Source organism: Monodelphis domestica, chromosome 6 (genome assembly GCF_027887165.1).
Source record: "Monodelphis domestica isolate mMonDom1 chromosome 6, mMonDom1.pri, whole genome shotgun sequence".
In the NCBI taxonomy this organism is placed as follows: Eukaryota; Metazoa; Chordata; class Mammalia; order Didelphimorphia; family Didelphidae; genus Monodelphis; species Monodelphis domestica.
In genome coordinates this window covers 154,340,992-154,356,833 of record NC_077232.1, presented here as the reverse complement: position 1 = coordinate 154,356,833, position 15,842 = coordinate 154,340,992, and positions in this window count along the sequence as shown.

Here is a 15,842-nt window from a genome sequence, read left to right as displayed (position 1 = left end):
ATGTTGGTGAACCTATGGCATTCATGCCAGAGTGTGCCAGAGGGGTTGCTTCCTTCTCCCTCTCCACCCACACCTGAGGAAGTTTCTCACATAACTCACTCCTCTGCCCATCAGCACAATGGGAGCACTTCCTCCTCTGTCTGGGGGAAGGCAGGCAACTCATATGTGGCATGAGGTTTGGAGTTTGGATATTTGGGCTCTAAAATGTTCACCATCACTTGGCCATTAGGGTTAAGCAACTTTTCATTGGTCAAAGAAGTAGGAAATATCTTAGGCCAGATCTACAGTCTCTAGGCCTGGCTTTAAATCCACTGAACCACCTAGCTGCCTCCCCAGAGCAATCCTTCTTAAAAGAGTCAAAGAAATATAGTTAATAGAACACCATAGAAAATTATTGCTTACTAAATGCATCCAGCAAAACCAGGCATAAAATAAAGAAATAAATTCCTGAAGAGCTATACTTGGACTCAAGGAGAAAAAAATTCATGACAGAGAAGTTAGAAGTTCCCATTTTCAGTATTTCTTTGTTTGTTTTTGTTGTTGTTGTTAGTTGGTTAGTTTATGATTTCAAGAATTCCATCACTGTCAGTAACTTGTGCCTCTTTCTCAAAATGGTAAGCCCATCGTGGAATTAGATGAGTCAATTTTTAGGTTAACTCTAACTTAAAGAAACCTCATACTATTATATATCAATATGTCTCTCACTTTAATTGTAGTACATCTATCATAGATACTTGAGTAATTGAAATATCATATTTGAAAGTTTCCTCACATTTATTACAGATCTTTTTTTTTACTCTCCTAATGTTATTTACCATCTGTTGATTCATGGCACCAGACTCATCACTTTAGAAAATGACTGCTGCTATAGATCAAGCTTATCTCATTTTGACCCAGTGATTCACCTTTAGGATTTGAAGAAAATGAAAAATTCATAGGTCATATATCAGATGGGAGGAGGAGGAAGAGGAAAAAGATGAAGAGCTCACTTTTATGTAGGTTTGGTTGTATGCAATATCTCATTTGATTGTATTAACAGTTTGGTTAGTTAAGGACTATTATTTTCACCATTTTTGATAAAGGCTGAGGAAGATTAACTGACTTGCCCAAGGTCAAATAACTTCTAAATGTCTAAGGCCAGATTCAAACTGAAGTCTTCCAACTCCCAAATCCAGTATTATATAAAATGCACTATCTTAAAGGTTAAGCTACCATATCTTTGAAAAGATGTTTAACAAAGATAGAGAGCACAATATTAACTTATTTAAGTTCAGTTTTCTTGACTTCTTATCCTCTGGCTTTGATGCTTGAACTACCTTAGCAACTTGAGACAATTAAGTCTCAAAGTAGGTATCAAAAGCGTGTAAGTAAAAGCCAGCCTCGCCTGCATGGTACATAGTCAAAGTATATATTATTCCTGTGACAACATTGCCCTTCTACTATACTGAAATGATTAGAATCATATAATAGAATCTTTCTCTAAATTTCACAATCCTTTCATAATATACTGACTCTTTAGAAGAAAAACTGATCTCCCTTGCTAATGACACTACTATTATCTCCCTTAATATCATTTCTTTACTTTGTGCCATTAATTTCTCAAATATCTTTTATATATCCATCTGCAGTATTTTTCTTTGCACTCAGAAGAAACTCTGAAGACTCCCTTATTCTAAAGCAAAACAAAAAATAAAATAAAATAAACTTCCATAAACCATGCTCTTACCTTAAGAAATACCTCATTTTGTTTTTCCTTTCTCTAATAAATTTGCATATGAAGAATTAAAAATATAATCAATGATGATGGGAGAGACCTGTACATACAATGTTTTTGAATGACAATTTATCTAATGCAAAGAAAACATCAAAATTATATCCTTTTAGGCAGCTGTCAGCTAATCATGCTTCTCACCCTGGATTGTCTGGATGACATATTTTTTTCTAATTTGTATATGATTCCTTGGAATAGCCAAGGTAGCTGTAGTAAATCCAATTTTATAAGAAGCAATGAAACACTGGAGGAATATGTGGCAAGGAGGTTAATTCTAATCAGTAAGGCACAGGTTTTGCCACCTGAAAAATGTGGAAGTCTCCCATCATGCATTCTCCCAGATTCCAAGAATAATCATTAGGATGTTGGATTCAAGAGAATTAGTAGATGTTAGTCATGACACCAAAGGCCCACCCAGCAATGCTATAACAGTCAATATCCATTTTTTGAAAATGCTTTGTCTGCATATCGTATGATACAGAACAATCCAACAAGTTGATCCTCAAAAGTGCAGAGTAAGAGAAAGTTAATAGAAGAAATAGGAGTAGAAATCACAAAATAGTAGATTGTGGGTAGATTAACAAACTACATTATTGCAGGAGATTTCCACAATGAGCAATAGAGTAACTAAGACTTCTTGAATGGTAGGAAATGAAACACCTTCAGTGCAAACCATTTTTTTTAGTCATACTGGTTAGGATGTTTACCATCAGAACCATCTTAGACCCTGAAGATAGGAGTTCATCTAAAATTAAATCCAGGGTCCTTATTTTTTTCAGGACAATAAGGGATCAATAAAGGTTATGACAAGTCTTTTATTTTTTCTAAAGTATGCTTGGACTGGCTGTGTACTATTCAGGAACAGACATACAATCTGGCATTATATCATCCTTTTGAGTATCAAAAGTCCCAGATGAGATCATGTAAGGTTTTTAACAAATCCATGTAAGAAATCAAGTGCTATTTCAGAGGTGGACCACAATTCATTGAATCTAAACTTAAATAGGAAAATTGATGGGATTCAAAAAGTCAAGTATAACTTCAGGTATACAAGATCAAACAGAACTTGTCTTCTTTCAAGTATAAGAATCAAAAGAATTTAGTATATATACATTTGGACATTAATTTGGGCATCTTAAGTCTTCTAGTGGTGGATCATATTTGGCATAAATAGCATAGACTAATGTATAAAATACTTAGGGTTTAGAAAATGTGGATTTAAACCCTACACAGTCACAAGCTATGTGACACAAGCAAATTATTTAACCTTTCTGAACCCCTATTTATTCACAGTAAAATGAGAAGGTTGGGATCATTGCTCTCTAAGGACCTCTCCCGCTCTAAATTTATAATCTTATCTATTTGAGGCTGAATGGCTATACAATTTATGATCTGCAGGAGTCCGTGTATGAGTGATAGACTTGAATTCCAGAATTACTTTTTTTTCCTCCTTCTTTTAGCATGATGTTTCAATTAGTTGTAGAATGCAAAAATGAATATGTTATAGGAGTTATGACAAACAGATCAAATTTCTGTTGAACTAATAAGAAGTCCTAAAAGGCACCATCTTATAATAAGATAAGATATATATAATATATATTTATATATGCATATATAAATATATATTATTATGGGGAAGGATATATACAGCTTGTGATAATATAGCCCCCAAAATGGTTTTGGATACATCAATCTCCAGGAAGAAACTTTTAATGTCATCATATGGAGGTTTGGGCAAATTGTGGCTTAGACAAAAGAATAGTCCCTTAAAAAAAAAAGAATGAGTCTCCTCATCTCATTCAGGCTAAAATTATAAGAACTACTCATAGGAATAACAACATCACTAATTGGTACATTTTTTACCTGCTCCATTTCTAACCTAGGACATTTTGCCCATCTCTAAGAAATCTAGTGCTTTAGGGCACTCAATATTGGTGCCTAATTTAGCTTGGATGGACACCTGATCAACATGGCCCAATATAGCTCAAAACTCCAAGTTTGAGAGATTTTTCCCCTCAACCTTAGCTGAAGTTACAAGTTTACACTACCATATTCATTCACCTCACATTTTAAAAATGGTTATTGAGTAGTCTAAAGAGATTTTTTTTTGGAAATGGAAGACCTAGGGATAAAAATAAATAATAAATTCATGGGTAAATCAAAGGATCACTAAAACATTTTGATGAGGCAGGGGAATTTCCCTATTTAAAACAGTGACTCAAGTATCAATACAGCACTTGCCCCATAGTAAATACTTAATAAATGTTGACCTGAAGTAACAGGTTTTCTACCTTATGCAGGAATATATAAAATCCTTGGTATCTTATGTGCCCCAGAAACTCAATTTTTAATTGTCACTTCTGTGACTTGGCAAAAGTATTCCATGAAAAAATTCTGAATTAGCTAGAATATTCTATCATAAACCTTTGCCCCTACTGAGGCTGATGAAATTTATTATTAGCAAATTTGGGAACAAAGATCTGGTATCAGAAACCCCAGAACTGAGAATGAAAATTACTATGCTTTCCCTTCAGAGATTTTACCCATTAGTGTAAGGCTGGGAAAGTGGGTACCCTGTATTGCCTGGTGGGATGCTATAAAGGACATGATGTCCTAGACCTGTGTTGGTGAACCTATGGCATGCATACCAAAGGGGGCCACTCCCCACCCTCTCTCCACCACACCTGAGGACATTTCTTACCTCACAAGCCCCTTCGCCCAGAAGCCCAATGGGAGTGCTTCCACTCTTCCCTGTCTTGGGTGAGGAGGCAGCTCACAAGCAGCATGAGGATTGCAGTTCAGGCATTCAGTCTCTAAAAGGTTCGTCATTGTCCTAGCTAATTTTGAGTTCCCAAAGTACTGTGCTCTTTCACTGGTAGAAAACATTGAGAGTTTTTCCAAGAACAAAATAAATACACTTGATGGTCTCTTAGTGCTGCTGATAAGGCAGGTAATTCTGCCTATGCTCTGACCTAATGGTTTACTTTCTGCAGTATTTCATATCTGCTGCAATGGTTAGTGATTTTTTGTGGTGCTTAGAACCACTTTTTAATGGGCAGTAGTGATCTAGTTCTATAGTTCAAGAGTTTCCATTTGTTGGGGCTATGAAGCAGAAAATAACTTTGCCATTTTCAGAAGAATCTTTTGGTTTATCTGTTAAAGAAGTTTCTATTTCTTTACCTATGTAGAGACATGCTTTGCATATAAGTAATTAGAGGCAACTAACAAGCCAAAAAGAGTGAATACCTCTAAGGAGAATGATGTTTTTTTAAAGAACAGATTTCACTAAGATAAACATATTAAGATATCTAAATAATGAGTATAAGCTAAATCAGAGGAGTAGCCCAGAATGGAGGAGAAGGGAAGAAAAGTTATTAAGCACTTTCTTTGTGCCAGATACTGTGTTATGGACTTTATAAATGATAGATAGATAAGCAAATAAATAGATTTGGATATATCAATGAAAAATCTATTTATTTATTTATTTATTCAGAAACAGTGCTTAATGAATTGGTCTTAACATTCCATTTAGTTTTTTTGTTTTAAAAACACTTTCAGTTTAATACATTAAAATATTTAGTCATAAGGTTCAATCATCCCATCAACAATTTTTTTAAATTATATTTTATTTTTTCAATTATATATAGAAACAATTTTTGACAAATATTTTGACATTTTGAAATTCAGATCCTCTCCTTTATTCTTCCTCTATTCCTCCTCAAGATGGCAAATAGTCTGATATAGGTTATATCAGTACTTTCATGCAATACATATTCCATATTCCCCATTTTGTGATTGAAGATACATATCACTTATACAATAACAAATTCATAAATATTGATCAGATTCCAGTAGTTCTTTCTTTGGCTGTGGATAGTGGGTTTTTTAAATTGTTATTTGTTTGTTTTTAATTTGAGTTCCTTGGGGTGGTTATCTTAGAACCCTGTTTTACTAATAATATGTTAATCCTTCCTAGTTGGTCATCATACAATATTTCTTTTTTTGTAAACACTTTTCTCCTGGTTTTGCTCATTTCACTTTGCATCAGTTAATATAATTCTTTCTAGATTATTCTGAACTCATCCTATTCATCATTCTTATGGAGCAATAATTTTCCATTACAATGATATGCCACACCTTAATCAACCATTCCCCAACTAATGGACACTTCCTCAATTTCTAATTCTTTGCCATTGAAACAAAGAGCTGCTGAAAATATTTTTTGAACACTTAGTTTTCTCTCCTTTTTCCTCTTTGATCTCTCCATCTTATTTTTCCCATTTATCCTTCTTTTTCTCTCTTGTCAGTCTTTCCTTGTTCACCAACGTTTTTGCTTCTATTTACCTGCCCCCCCCAAATTTCTCCTCTCTTTTGTCTCCATATTTTTTAGTTCCTCCTCCCCTTCTCACTTCCCTCTTGGATCAGATATATTTCTATACTTGAGCGAGAATGTTATTCCCACTTTGTGTCATTTCTAGTGAAAGTAAGGTTCAAACATTGGTACCTCCTCAACTTAATTTCTTAATCTCATCATTAATTTCTTAATTTCCACTGGGTTAATTTTTTATACCTCCACATGTGAGATGATTAACCTCCAAATTTCTGTCCTTTTCTATTTTCACAGTGTATTACTCTCCTATCCCTTGATTAAAAAATAATATCCCATCATATTCAATTTACCTCCTGTTCTCTGTTTATATGTTTCTATTTATTAATCTAAATAATAGTAATAAAGTTCTTAAATATCTTCAGTACCTTAATCCTCCTAATCCATCATAGATATCTTAAGCACTTCAGTTATCACCTTCTCACTAGTAATATAATCACTTTAGCCTCATTGTTTCTCTTAACTACGTTAAAGTATCATATGCATTTTAAATAATTCTTGTACCATAATAATTTGATTATTCTAACTATGGATTTCTCATGCCAGAAATGTAATCAGTTTAATCTCATTGTTTCCCTTGATTAATTTAAGTATATTAAGTATTATGTTATCTAATTCACTATATAAATATTAAGTATCCTTATTAACATTTTCCCTACAGGTTGAGGTTAGTTTAACCTTACTAATTCCCTTAAGTTTGTTTGTTTGTTTTTTTTTGTTTACCTTTTCATACTTCTTTGTTATTTAATTTGATCATTGAGTTTTCTTTTTTTAGTTCTGATATTTTCATCAAGAATACCAATAATTCCCTTATTTCATTAAATGTCTTTTTCTTCCCCTGGAACATTATGCTATTTTTCTGGTTAGGTAATTTTTGGTTGTAGACCTAGTTACTTTGCTTTAGGGACTATATCCCATGACTTCTTATCCTTTAATGTAGAAGATGTTAAGTTAATCCTGATTTTAGTCTTACAATATTTGAATTTTTCCTAACTATTTAAATATTTTCTCCTTCTTTTAGAATTTCTAGAATATGGCTTTTTTTTGGGGGGGGTGGTTAAATTTGGGATATCCATCAGGAGGTGATTGGTAGATTCTTTCAATTCCTACTTTCTTCTCTTATTCAAGAACTTCAGGGCAATTTTCACTGATAATACTTTTCAATATGGTCGAGGTTCTTTTCTTGATCATGGATTTCAGGCAATTCAATGATTCTGAAATTATCTTTCCTGGATTTATTTACAGGTCAGTCTTTTTTTACCAGTGAGAGAGTTCATATTTTCTTTTATTTTTTTCATTCTTTTGAATTTGTTTTGTTCTTTCCTACTGTCTCATAAAATAGTTTGGTCGGTTTCTCCAATTCTAATTTTTAGGAAACCATTTTATTCTTTGAGACTTTCTTCTTTCTTTTTTAGGGGATTATTTTCCTACTTGAGGCCTTTTTTTGGGGAAAGGCTTTCTTCAGTAAGTTTTTGTTCTCAGATGTTGATTTATTTTTCTAATGCTATTTTTTTCCTATTTTGTGTTCTAAGTTTATAATTATTTGTTTTTCTATTCCTTTTTGGAGGTCTTCTAGGGTCTTGTTTTGGGCTTAACATCCTTTCATATTTTCCTTTGAGGCTCCACATATTTTCATTTTTGCATTGCTGTCCTCTTCAGAACTTATAGTTTGTTCTTTCCTGTTGAGATATTTTTCTAGAATCAGGCTTTTTTCCTGTCTCTTGCTCATTTTTTAAAATTATTTTTCCCTTGATTTTGTCTATATGCTAAAACATGGCTACATTCCTAAAGTGTAGGGAGTATTATCCACACTTATAATGGACCTGGTGTAGGCTCAGCTATCCTGGTCTCAGAGGCAGTACTGTTAGCCTACTGTGTAGAGGCTTGGAACTATTGAGTTTAATTGGTTGGAGTTGGGTTCTGCTCAATCCCACCAAGGCTGGATCTTGTTGGACTGTATTTCTCCCATTGCTGCCTATGCTTATGTCATGCCTGGACTCTATTCCTGCTGGATTATGCAAGGCCACTTTCATCCCACTGCTGCTTGTTCTGTTTTGTGTTGACTTCCACTTTCACCCTGCTGAGTCTGGACTGAGCTAGCTCTTCTATTTCTCCAGCTGCCTGTACTATATTGCATCCAAGACCATCTGAGACTTGTTCAGGGCCCCTTCCTCTTACTCCAGTAAGATGAATTCTACTTGCTATCTTTCTACATTATTCTGGAGAATATAAAGCACTGCTTCACCCCTTCTTCTCTTCCAATATTCACTTAGAGATGTTTTTGGTTCTTCTGTGGTCATTTGGAAGGTGGTTAGTAGGTTTTGAGTGTTTCTTACTTTGCCATTTTGGCTGCCACTGCTCAATAAGTTTCTTTATTGCTGTTGTGGGGAAGAAGATGGATGAGCTTCTGTGCATGTGATTTACTCAATGCTACGAAATTCTCTGGTGGAAAGTGACTACAGATATGGATCAGTAAGTCCTTTATACTATAGTCTTTGAAAGTTGCCTAGGGCCTTGGAAGATTAAATACCATGCCCTTGATCACATAACTAGTACATGTGTATATAGATAGAGAGACTGAAAAGCCAGTTCTTTTGATTTTTAAGACTTGTTCCATCAATTAGGCTATCTTACCTCTCAGATGAAACATGTAAAGACTTATATGTTAGTCAAGAGAAAAGATTATACTCTAAGGTAATGGTATGTTTAAAAATGCTTTTTTTTTTACTTGTTGACAAGTATTTCCCAAGAATCTGTCAAATATGGGGCTGGGTACTGTGAGAGACAAAAGAAACAGAATTCATCATTTCTAATTTGTGGCCTTTAAGTGCACATTTGCACAAGGTTATGATGTCACTAATGGTGCAATACAAAATGAAATTATCTATTGACCATCTTGTGGGTTCAGAAAGATGAATTCCATAGCTTTAAATTTTCCTCATGCAAAGTCTAGCTATATTTCTACACTTGTAAATCTGCTACTTATCGAGAATCATATTATTAAGCATCCCAACAAGTGTTAATGCTGCTTAAAAATAAATAAATAAATAAAATAAACTTATTGGAAAATTCAGAAAGTTCAATGTGTAAAAACCTAGTTAGTACAACATATTCTAGAATTAATGATGGCTTTATGACCCCTTCTAGAGCAATTATTTATTTGACAAGACACAGCTTCTTGTCCAATGTTCATGTTAAATAGAAATTAAATGTAACAAAAGTAATACTGGGACTTTGGTGGGGTCTCATTGACTATACAATGGGCAATGCGTCTAGAGAGAATAAATGCAGGAGAAAAATGTAGTTTGCTATGTCCTCACAGAGACCAGGGAAGATTTTCCCTATAGCATCTTGTTACTTGACACAGGGACACAGAAATGGCCTAAGTAAAAGTGGCAATCATTGATTCATTTGGCTGGGATTGGGATTTGCTTGTTTAAACTTTAGAAAATTGCCTCTTCATAGAGCATGGAGATAATATTGTTGAACACTTCAGTTCTTCTGGGCTGCTTCTAAGTACTGCATGAAAAGTAACTAATTAATCCTCAGAATCCCCTTGTGAGGTGATATTAGCCCAGTTTCATGGATACAACCTGAGGCATAGAGGTGAAGCAAATTACCTCAGGCCACAAAAGGAATCAGAATCTGACCTGGGATTAGAACTCAGGAGCATCTGCTGACAAGCTGGGGTCCAAACCACTAGGCCATGCCTTTCTTAATTGGTATGGTCTAGCACTATTAGCTGCAAAGAACATTTTTAATTAAATGAATTTCTAAGCTTATACCAACCTCCAAATCAGTGAAAACCACATTCCTCATATAAAGGGAAATAGAACTGGTCTCTAAAGTAATATTTTTCATTTCCACAAGCCTGTTATTGGCAGAAAATTGTCCAACCAGAGCTTAAACCACAATAATGAGCTAAACTACTTCCTATTCTGAGACTTAAACTATTGGTGCCATAATTCTTCATGATAAAACTGAATTACCATTACATTAGTTTGTCTTTAACCACTTAACCACACAGCTTTTCTACAGATAAGCATCTAGAGAAATTCAGTGTGTGTGTGTATTTGTGTATGTGTATATATAATGATATATAAACATGTTTTTATATTTAATATTGTAAACCGAAGCACATAAATGAAAAGAAAGAGTTACAAATTATTTTATTGAGCAAAGGAGCTTATGTGCAGAAGAGTAAATGTTATTGCTTAGCTGGATCTTTGAAGGACCTCAGAGAGGCCTTATACGTGGTTTTGGGGGTAATTCATCAAGATTGGAGCATGTGAGGATTGGATCATTCAGACAAAATGGCAAGGAGACGGTGGGAAGAGCCAATGGAGATTTCAAGGTGGAAAGCAGAGGCTCAAGGCAGGTCTTCAGGACTGCTTATTGTCAAGAAGTTCTAGCTATCCAAAGGCCATTTACTTGCTAGTAGCAGAGAAGACAAGATGTCACACAAGATGTCATCACTATGTCAGGCCTGGCATCTCTTTGCTCTGTACATTCCCAGGTATTTTATCATTTTCTGGATAAAAAAGGGAGCTTCACCAAATCAAGATGATTAGAAATCTTCTTGAAGGTGGCTCAGCGGATTGAGAGCCAGGCCTAGAGATAGGAGGCCCTGGGTTCAAATCTGTCCTTAGACACTTTCTGACTGTGTGACCTTCGGCATGTCACTTAATCCCCATTGCCTAGCCCTTACCACTCTTCTGCCATGGAACCAATACACAGTATTGACTCCAAGATGGAAGATAACAATTTTATTTTTTTTAAGTTCATGAAAATTCCAATTTCATATATATATATATATATATTCTAAGGGCCAGAATGTAAGGGGTTGGACCAGGTTATTTAAGAGTATGGGCTCTGGGAATTTAATTAATTCCAAATGAAATTTTTAGTAATTTATTTATAAAATATATTAAGAGTGAAAGTAAAATCAGAGAAAGGACAGGGTAAGTTATCTAACCTAACACACTAAGTATTTTGCTCTGGCCCCTGACTCAATCCAGGCAGGGCTAATTAGTCCTCAGCCAGAGGGCCCACAATCATGAGCCCAGAATCAGGGATGAATAAAACAAGAAGGGGAAGCCTCTCCTGAATCTGGTCCCTTCAGAAAACCCAGGAAAAGAGTCAGCCTTTTTCACTCACCCACATGGTAATTCAAAGGGAGAGATTTAAGAACACTCTCACCAAATCCAAGGTCTCAGGTCTAGTATGCAGTTTCTTCACCAGCCTCCAACAAGAACTCAGAACTCTGAAGAACAAAGAACTCCCTCACAGGAAGTTGTAACTCCTTTTAATGTCCCTTCTTTGTGTCACTTCCTGTGCCTTCCTCTACTTTTTACGCTGTCCATTATAATCTATAGTTTTGCTTAAGACTGCACAGGGGGCAGTCAGCTCTTTCTGATTTGTTACCCACTTTCACACATGTGGGTCCCAGACCTCTCCCACTCAAGTGTAAGTGGGGTGTATACTCTTCTGGTAATTAAATCTAAAAATGGGCAGGGGAGAGTTAATGACATCTTCACAGTACATATATATGTATATATACATATATGTATAGCAATGAAATCATAGGTCTGGTTAAAAACAAAAACAAAAATACATATGTATTTGTGTGTGTGTGTTATTTGAAGCCATCTATCAAAAAGTATTAACAAAGCATATTGAATTATAAAGAATGATACACTAAGGGCAGCTAGGTGGCACAGTGAATAGACTACCTGGGTTTGGAGGACCTTGCTTCAAATCTAGTCTGAGGTACTTCCTAGCGATGTGATCCTAGGCAAAACACTTAACCCTGTTTACCCAGCCCTTTTACACTCTGTCTTAAGAGTTTTTATTAAGACAGAAAGTAAGGATTAAAAAAGAAAGAATGATATACTTTCAGTAGGAATATGCAATCAAAATTGTACTTTGAAGTACAGTATGTGAATGGTTTCCACAGTTAAATGTGTCATGTATATTTGGCTACAATTACTTCTGATGATGCCACACAAATCTTTGCTAAAGGCCAAAAATGAAACATGCAACTGCTAAAAACTCCTCTTAATGTTTTGAAAAATTTCCAAGATCTCTTGCTGTTCTAAATCTTTAATTTATGAATCTGTGATTTATATATCTCCTATTATTATTTATAGAAAGAATCGTCTAAACTCTTAGTAGTCCTTCCAAAGAGAGACTCAGTTCTTAGCTTTAGTTTTGTATGAAACCAAGCATCTGGGCTGCTCCCATTTCATTCAACTTGGAAAGGTATATAGTGTAATGGGAAGGAGAATGGCCTTAGAAGTCAGAAGACTTGTTTTTTCAGTCTGTCCTCTGCTCTTTAATGACTTTATGACCTTAGGCCTGCCCTACCTTACTGATTTGTGGAACAGTAATGAAAATTAATTGTATTTCCCATTTCAAAGCACTTTTAGGAAAATCTAGTGGGGTGGGGGGGCAAAGTAATAGTCTTTGTAACTGTAAAGTACAGCATGAATCTGTGGAATTGCTTAGGTTCTCACTGAAAATGATGCTGAAATATACTCAAAATTGATTTTGACCCTAACTTATTCTTACTTCTGATGGTAAAAAACACAGCAAGCCTTACCTTAGAACCCATAAGAAAAATTAAGAGCAACTATCCTTGACGGATAGTGTTATTAAAATAAAATTAGATTTGGGTCGAAAATCTAGGTTGGAAACTCAATACTGACATATCCTACTTTGTCTGTTTGCTTATTTAGCCAAGTCCCTATGTAAGAAACACAGTGATACAAAGAGAAGGATAATGATTCTGGTATTACCCACCTTATAAAGGTGATTGTGAACAAAATATTTTGTAAAATGCAAAGGGATATAGAATATGAGGGTTTTTTTTTAATTATAAAGAAAATTAAAATTCTCCTTGTCTCTCCCTCTTTGCCTTATATATATATATATAAATATATGTATATATATTTATATATATATATATAAATATATATATATAAATAAAATATATGATAAATATATATAAATATATATATATATATTTAAATGGAATAGAAAAGTCTAGTAAATTTTATTCCCAACCATAGATATCACAGAAGTCATACTTGATCCTAATAAGCCAGCAAGAAATGTCTTCATTTATCTGTATCATGAAGTAGATGTATTCTAGGTGTATATCCAAGCAGGTGCACGTACACACACACACACACACACACACACACACACACACACACACACACACGCTAGAGAAATCTGCTTCCCTTTAGTCATCCTATTTTACTGTTGTACAGGTCAGTGGGCCAGTTTCCTGACCTCCTTTGGCTTTATTCTGCCTTGTGTGGTGTTATCTAGCTATTGATGTTTTCAATTGAATGAAGGCCTAAGGGCAAAATCCTGCCCTTACTGCTATGCAGCAGGTCTGGGAAAAGCAAAGTCAGTGGTTAAGAGGCAGACAGCAACCTACACATTTCAGTTTTGATCTCAGCCTCCAGAAAATGTAATTTTTCCCCAGTTTTGTATTCTCTGCTTTATAAAGTCAAACTGCTAAAAGTGCTATTATGCTACTTGTCTTAAGTAAGTAGGTCATATAAAAAATTGAGAATTATATTATGTATTCAGCCAGCACATTTTGTCTAAGGAATTCAGTGTACTCTATAGGCATTATGTCACTGATCCCATGATATAGTGAAAGGAATGATAATATTCCCATTTTGTAAATGGAAAAATGAAGACATCGAGTCCCTAGGAGACTTGATTCTGGATGTTACCTCTCCTCATTTCCATTTTTTTTCTCATACCCACTAGTTTTTTTGAGAGGGGTTTGGTAATATTTTCTTTGAGAAGCAAAATCACACTTTTGAACCTTCTGGGAGTTATATTTTATGTTTTTCCTCAGATGTCATTCATCACTGGGCTATAGAAAAAAGAAAGGTCTTTTCCTAGATGTATGAAATTGTGAATTTTAAAAGTCTCCATCTTGGTCTAGCACCCAAAAATTGTGCACACCCACCTACACGGGCATGCGCTAGTCAATGACAAATCAGAAATAACTAACTGCCCACCTGGGCTGTCCTAAGCCAAGCTAGAGCCAACCATTGGATTTGTGAGACACAGGAAGTGAGGTAGGGAACAGCCTCGGGAATTCGCGGACTTCCTGTGGAGAGAGCTAGAGGGGAGTTGGTGTTAGGAGCTTGGAGAGAGAGGACACCCGCAGACAGCTTTCCTTCAGATCGGTCACGTGAGTTAAGGACTGATTCTTTCCACCTGGGCCTTTAGGCCTAAACTCCCTCTGCCTTGGTCAGAGGTTGAGTAGCCCCTTTTCCCTTTTCCCTTCTCTCCTTCTCTCCCTCTCCTTTTCCCTACTCCCGTTGTGATTAAACCTCCATAAACTTCATTCTGACTTGAGTGTTCATTTTAGGAATTTCATTAGTAAATTCCTTGGCGGCCATTGTTCAATATTAAAGAAATCTTGTAGCTACATTTTAGCCATTACAATATCATAAGCCTCTCACAGAGGCCTAAATTTCCCCATTACAGTTTTGGCTAACCACTATGGGAAAAAGAACCTTATCAGTCTTCTGATCTCCTTACTATCACCTGGGAGAAATCCCACCCCGGCTACCCCCTCTGGCTCTTGGCCCTGCCTTAGTGCTTGGAAGGTTTCTAGAACCTCAATAAATTTCCTGAATTTTCTTGCCTTTTCAACCCACTTATTGCTCCGTCAGTCCTGTTACCAAATACCTTGGCTTAAAGACACAGCTGCCAGAACAGGTGAGTATAAAACACCTTTTCTCTTTTCCCTTTACCCCTTAAGTTAAATTGGGGTCAACAGGATTTTTTTTTTCCTTCTCCTCTTTGTCTCTCATTTCCGTCTCCTTTTACTTTAAGGAGGTGGCTCAGTAGAGAGAGGCAGGCCAGGCTTACCTAATCAACTGATTAGCAACGAGGAACCTCAGGAGAAGGAGCTCTTAGGAGCTCCTAGCCCGCAAAAAACAGCTGAATACAGCTAGGGAGCTAACTTAAAACCCATTTTTTTTTCTGTTTCCTGGCCTTTCTAGTCTTAAAAATTTAAGTGGGCTTTGCTCAAGGAAGATAGCACATGGTCCTAGCGGCTTTAGCCTGAGGGCCAAAGAAGATTGCTGGGACCCACCCACATACACTTTGTAAAGAAGGAGAATTTACAATACAATAGGCCCTTAGCCTGTATAGGGTTGTAGACTCAGAGCCACCTACTGTAAAAAGAAAAAGCCTGTGGAAAGTTTGCTGCTTTGCCCTGCTCCCCACTTGCTTTGTGAAATTACAAAATATACATATAAAAATGACTACTATATTCTTTGACAATTATACGGCAGCTGAAGTAGGAGCATTGAGGAATGAAGGATACCTCCAAATTTTTATATTAATAGGTACTGTCATTTTTGTAATCCTCAATACTATATTTAGAGATGAAAAAATAAGAAAAATTGAGGATAAAATGCAAGCCCAATTAGAAGATCTAAAATGTTTCTTACAGGATCAATGGGCAAACACCCACTCTACCAGAAACAGACCTGTTTCTGAACCTTTGAATGAGGAAATTTCCTTCCCTGAAATAGAGATGGAAAGCACCCTCCCTATAGCCCAGTTAACAGACTGCTTCTCTCGTGCAGTGCAAATCTTGTCTGAATTTAATCCCCAAAACCCTTCCCCTGCAATCCCAGC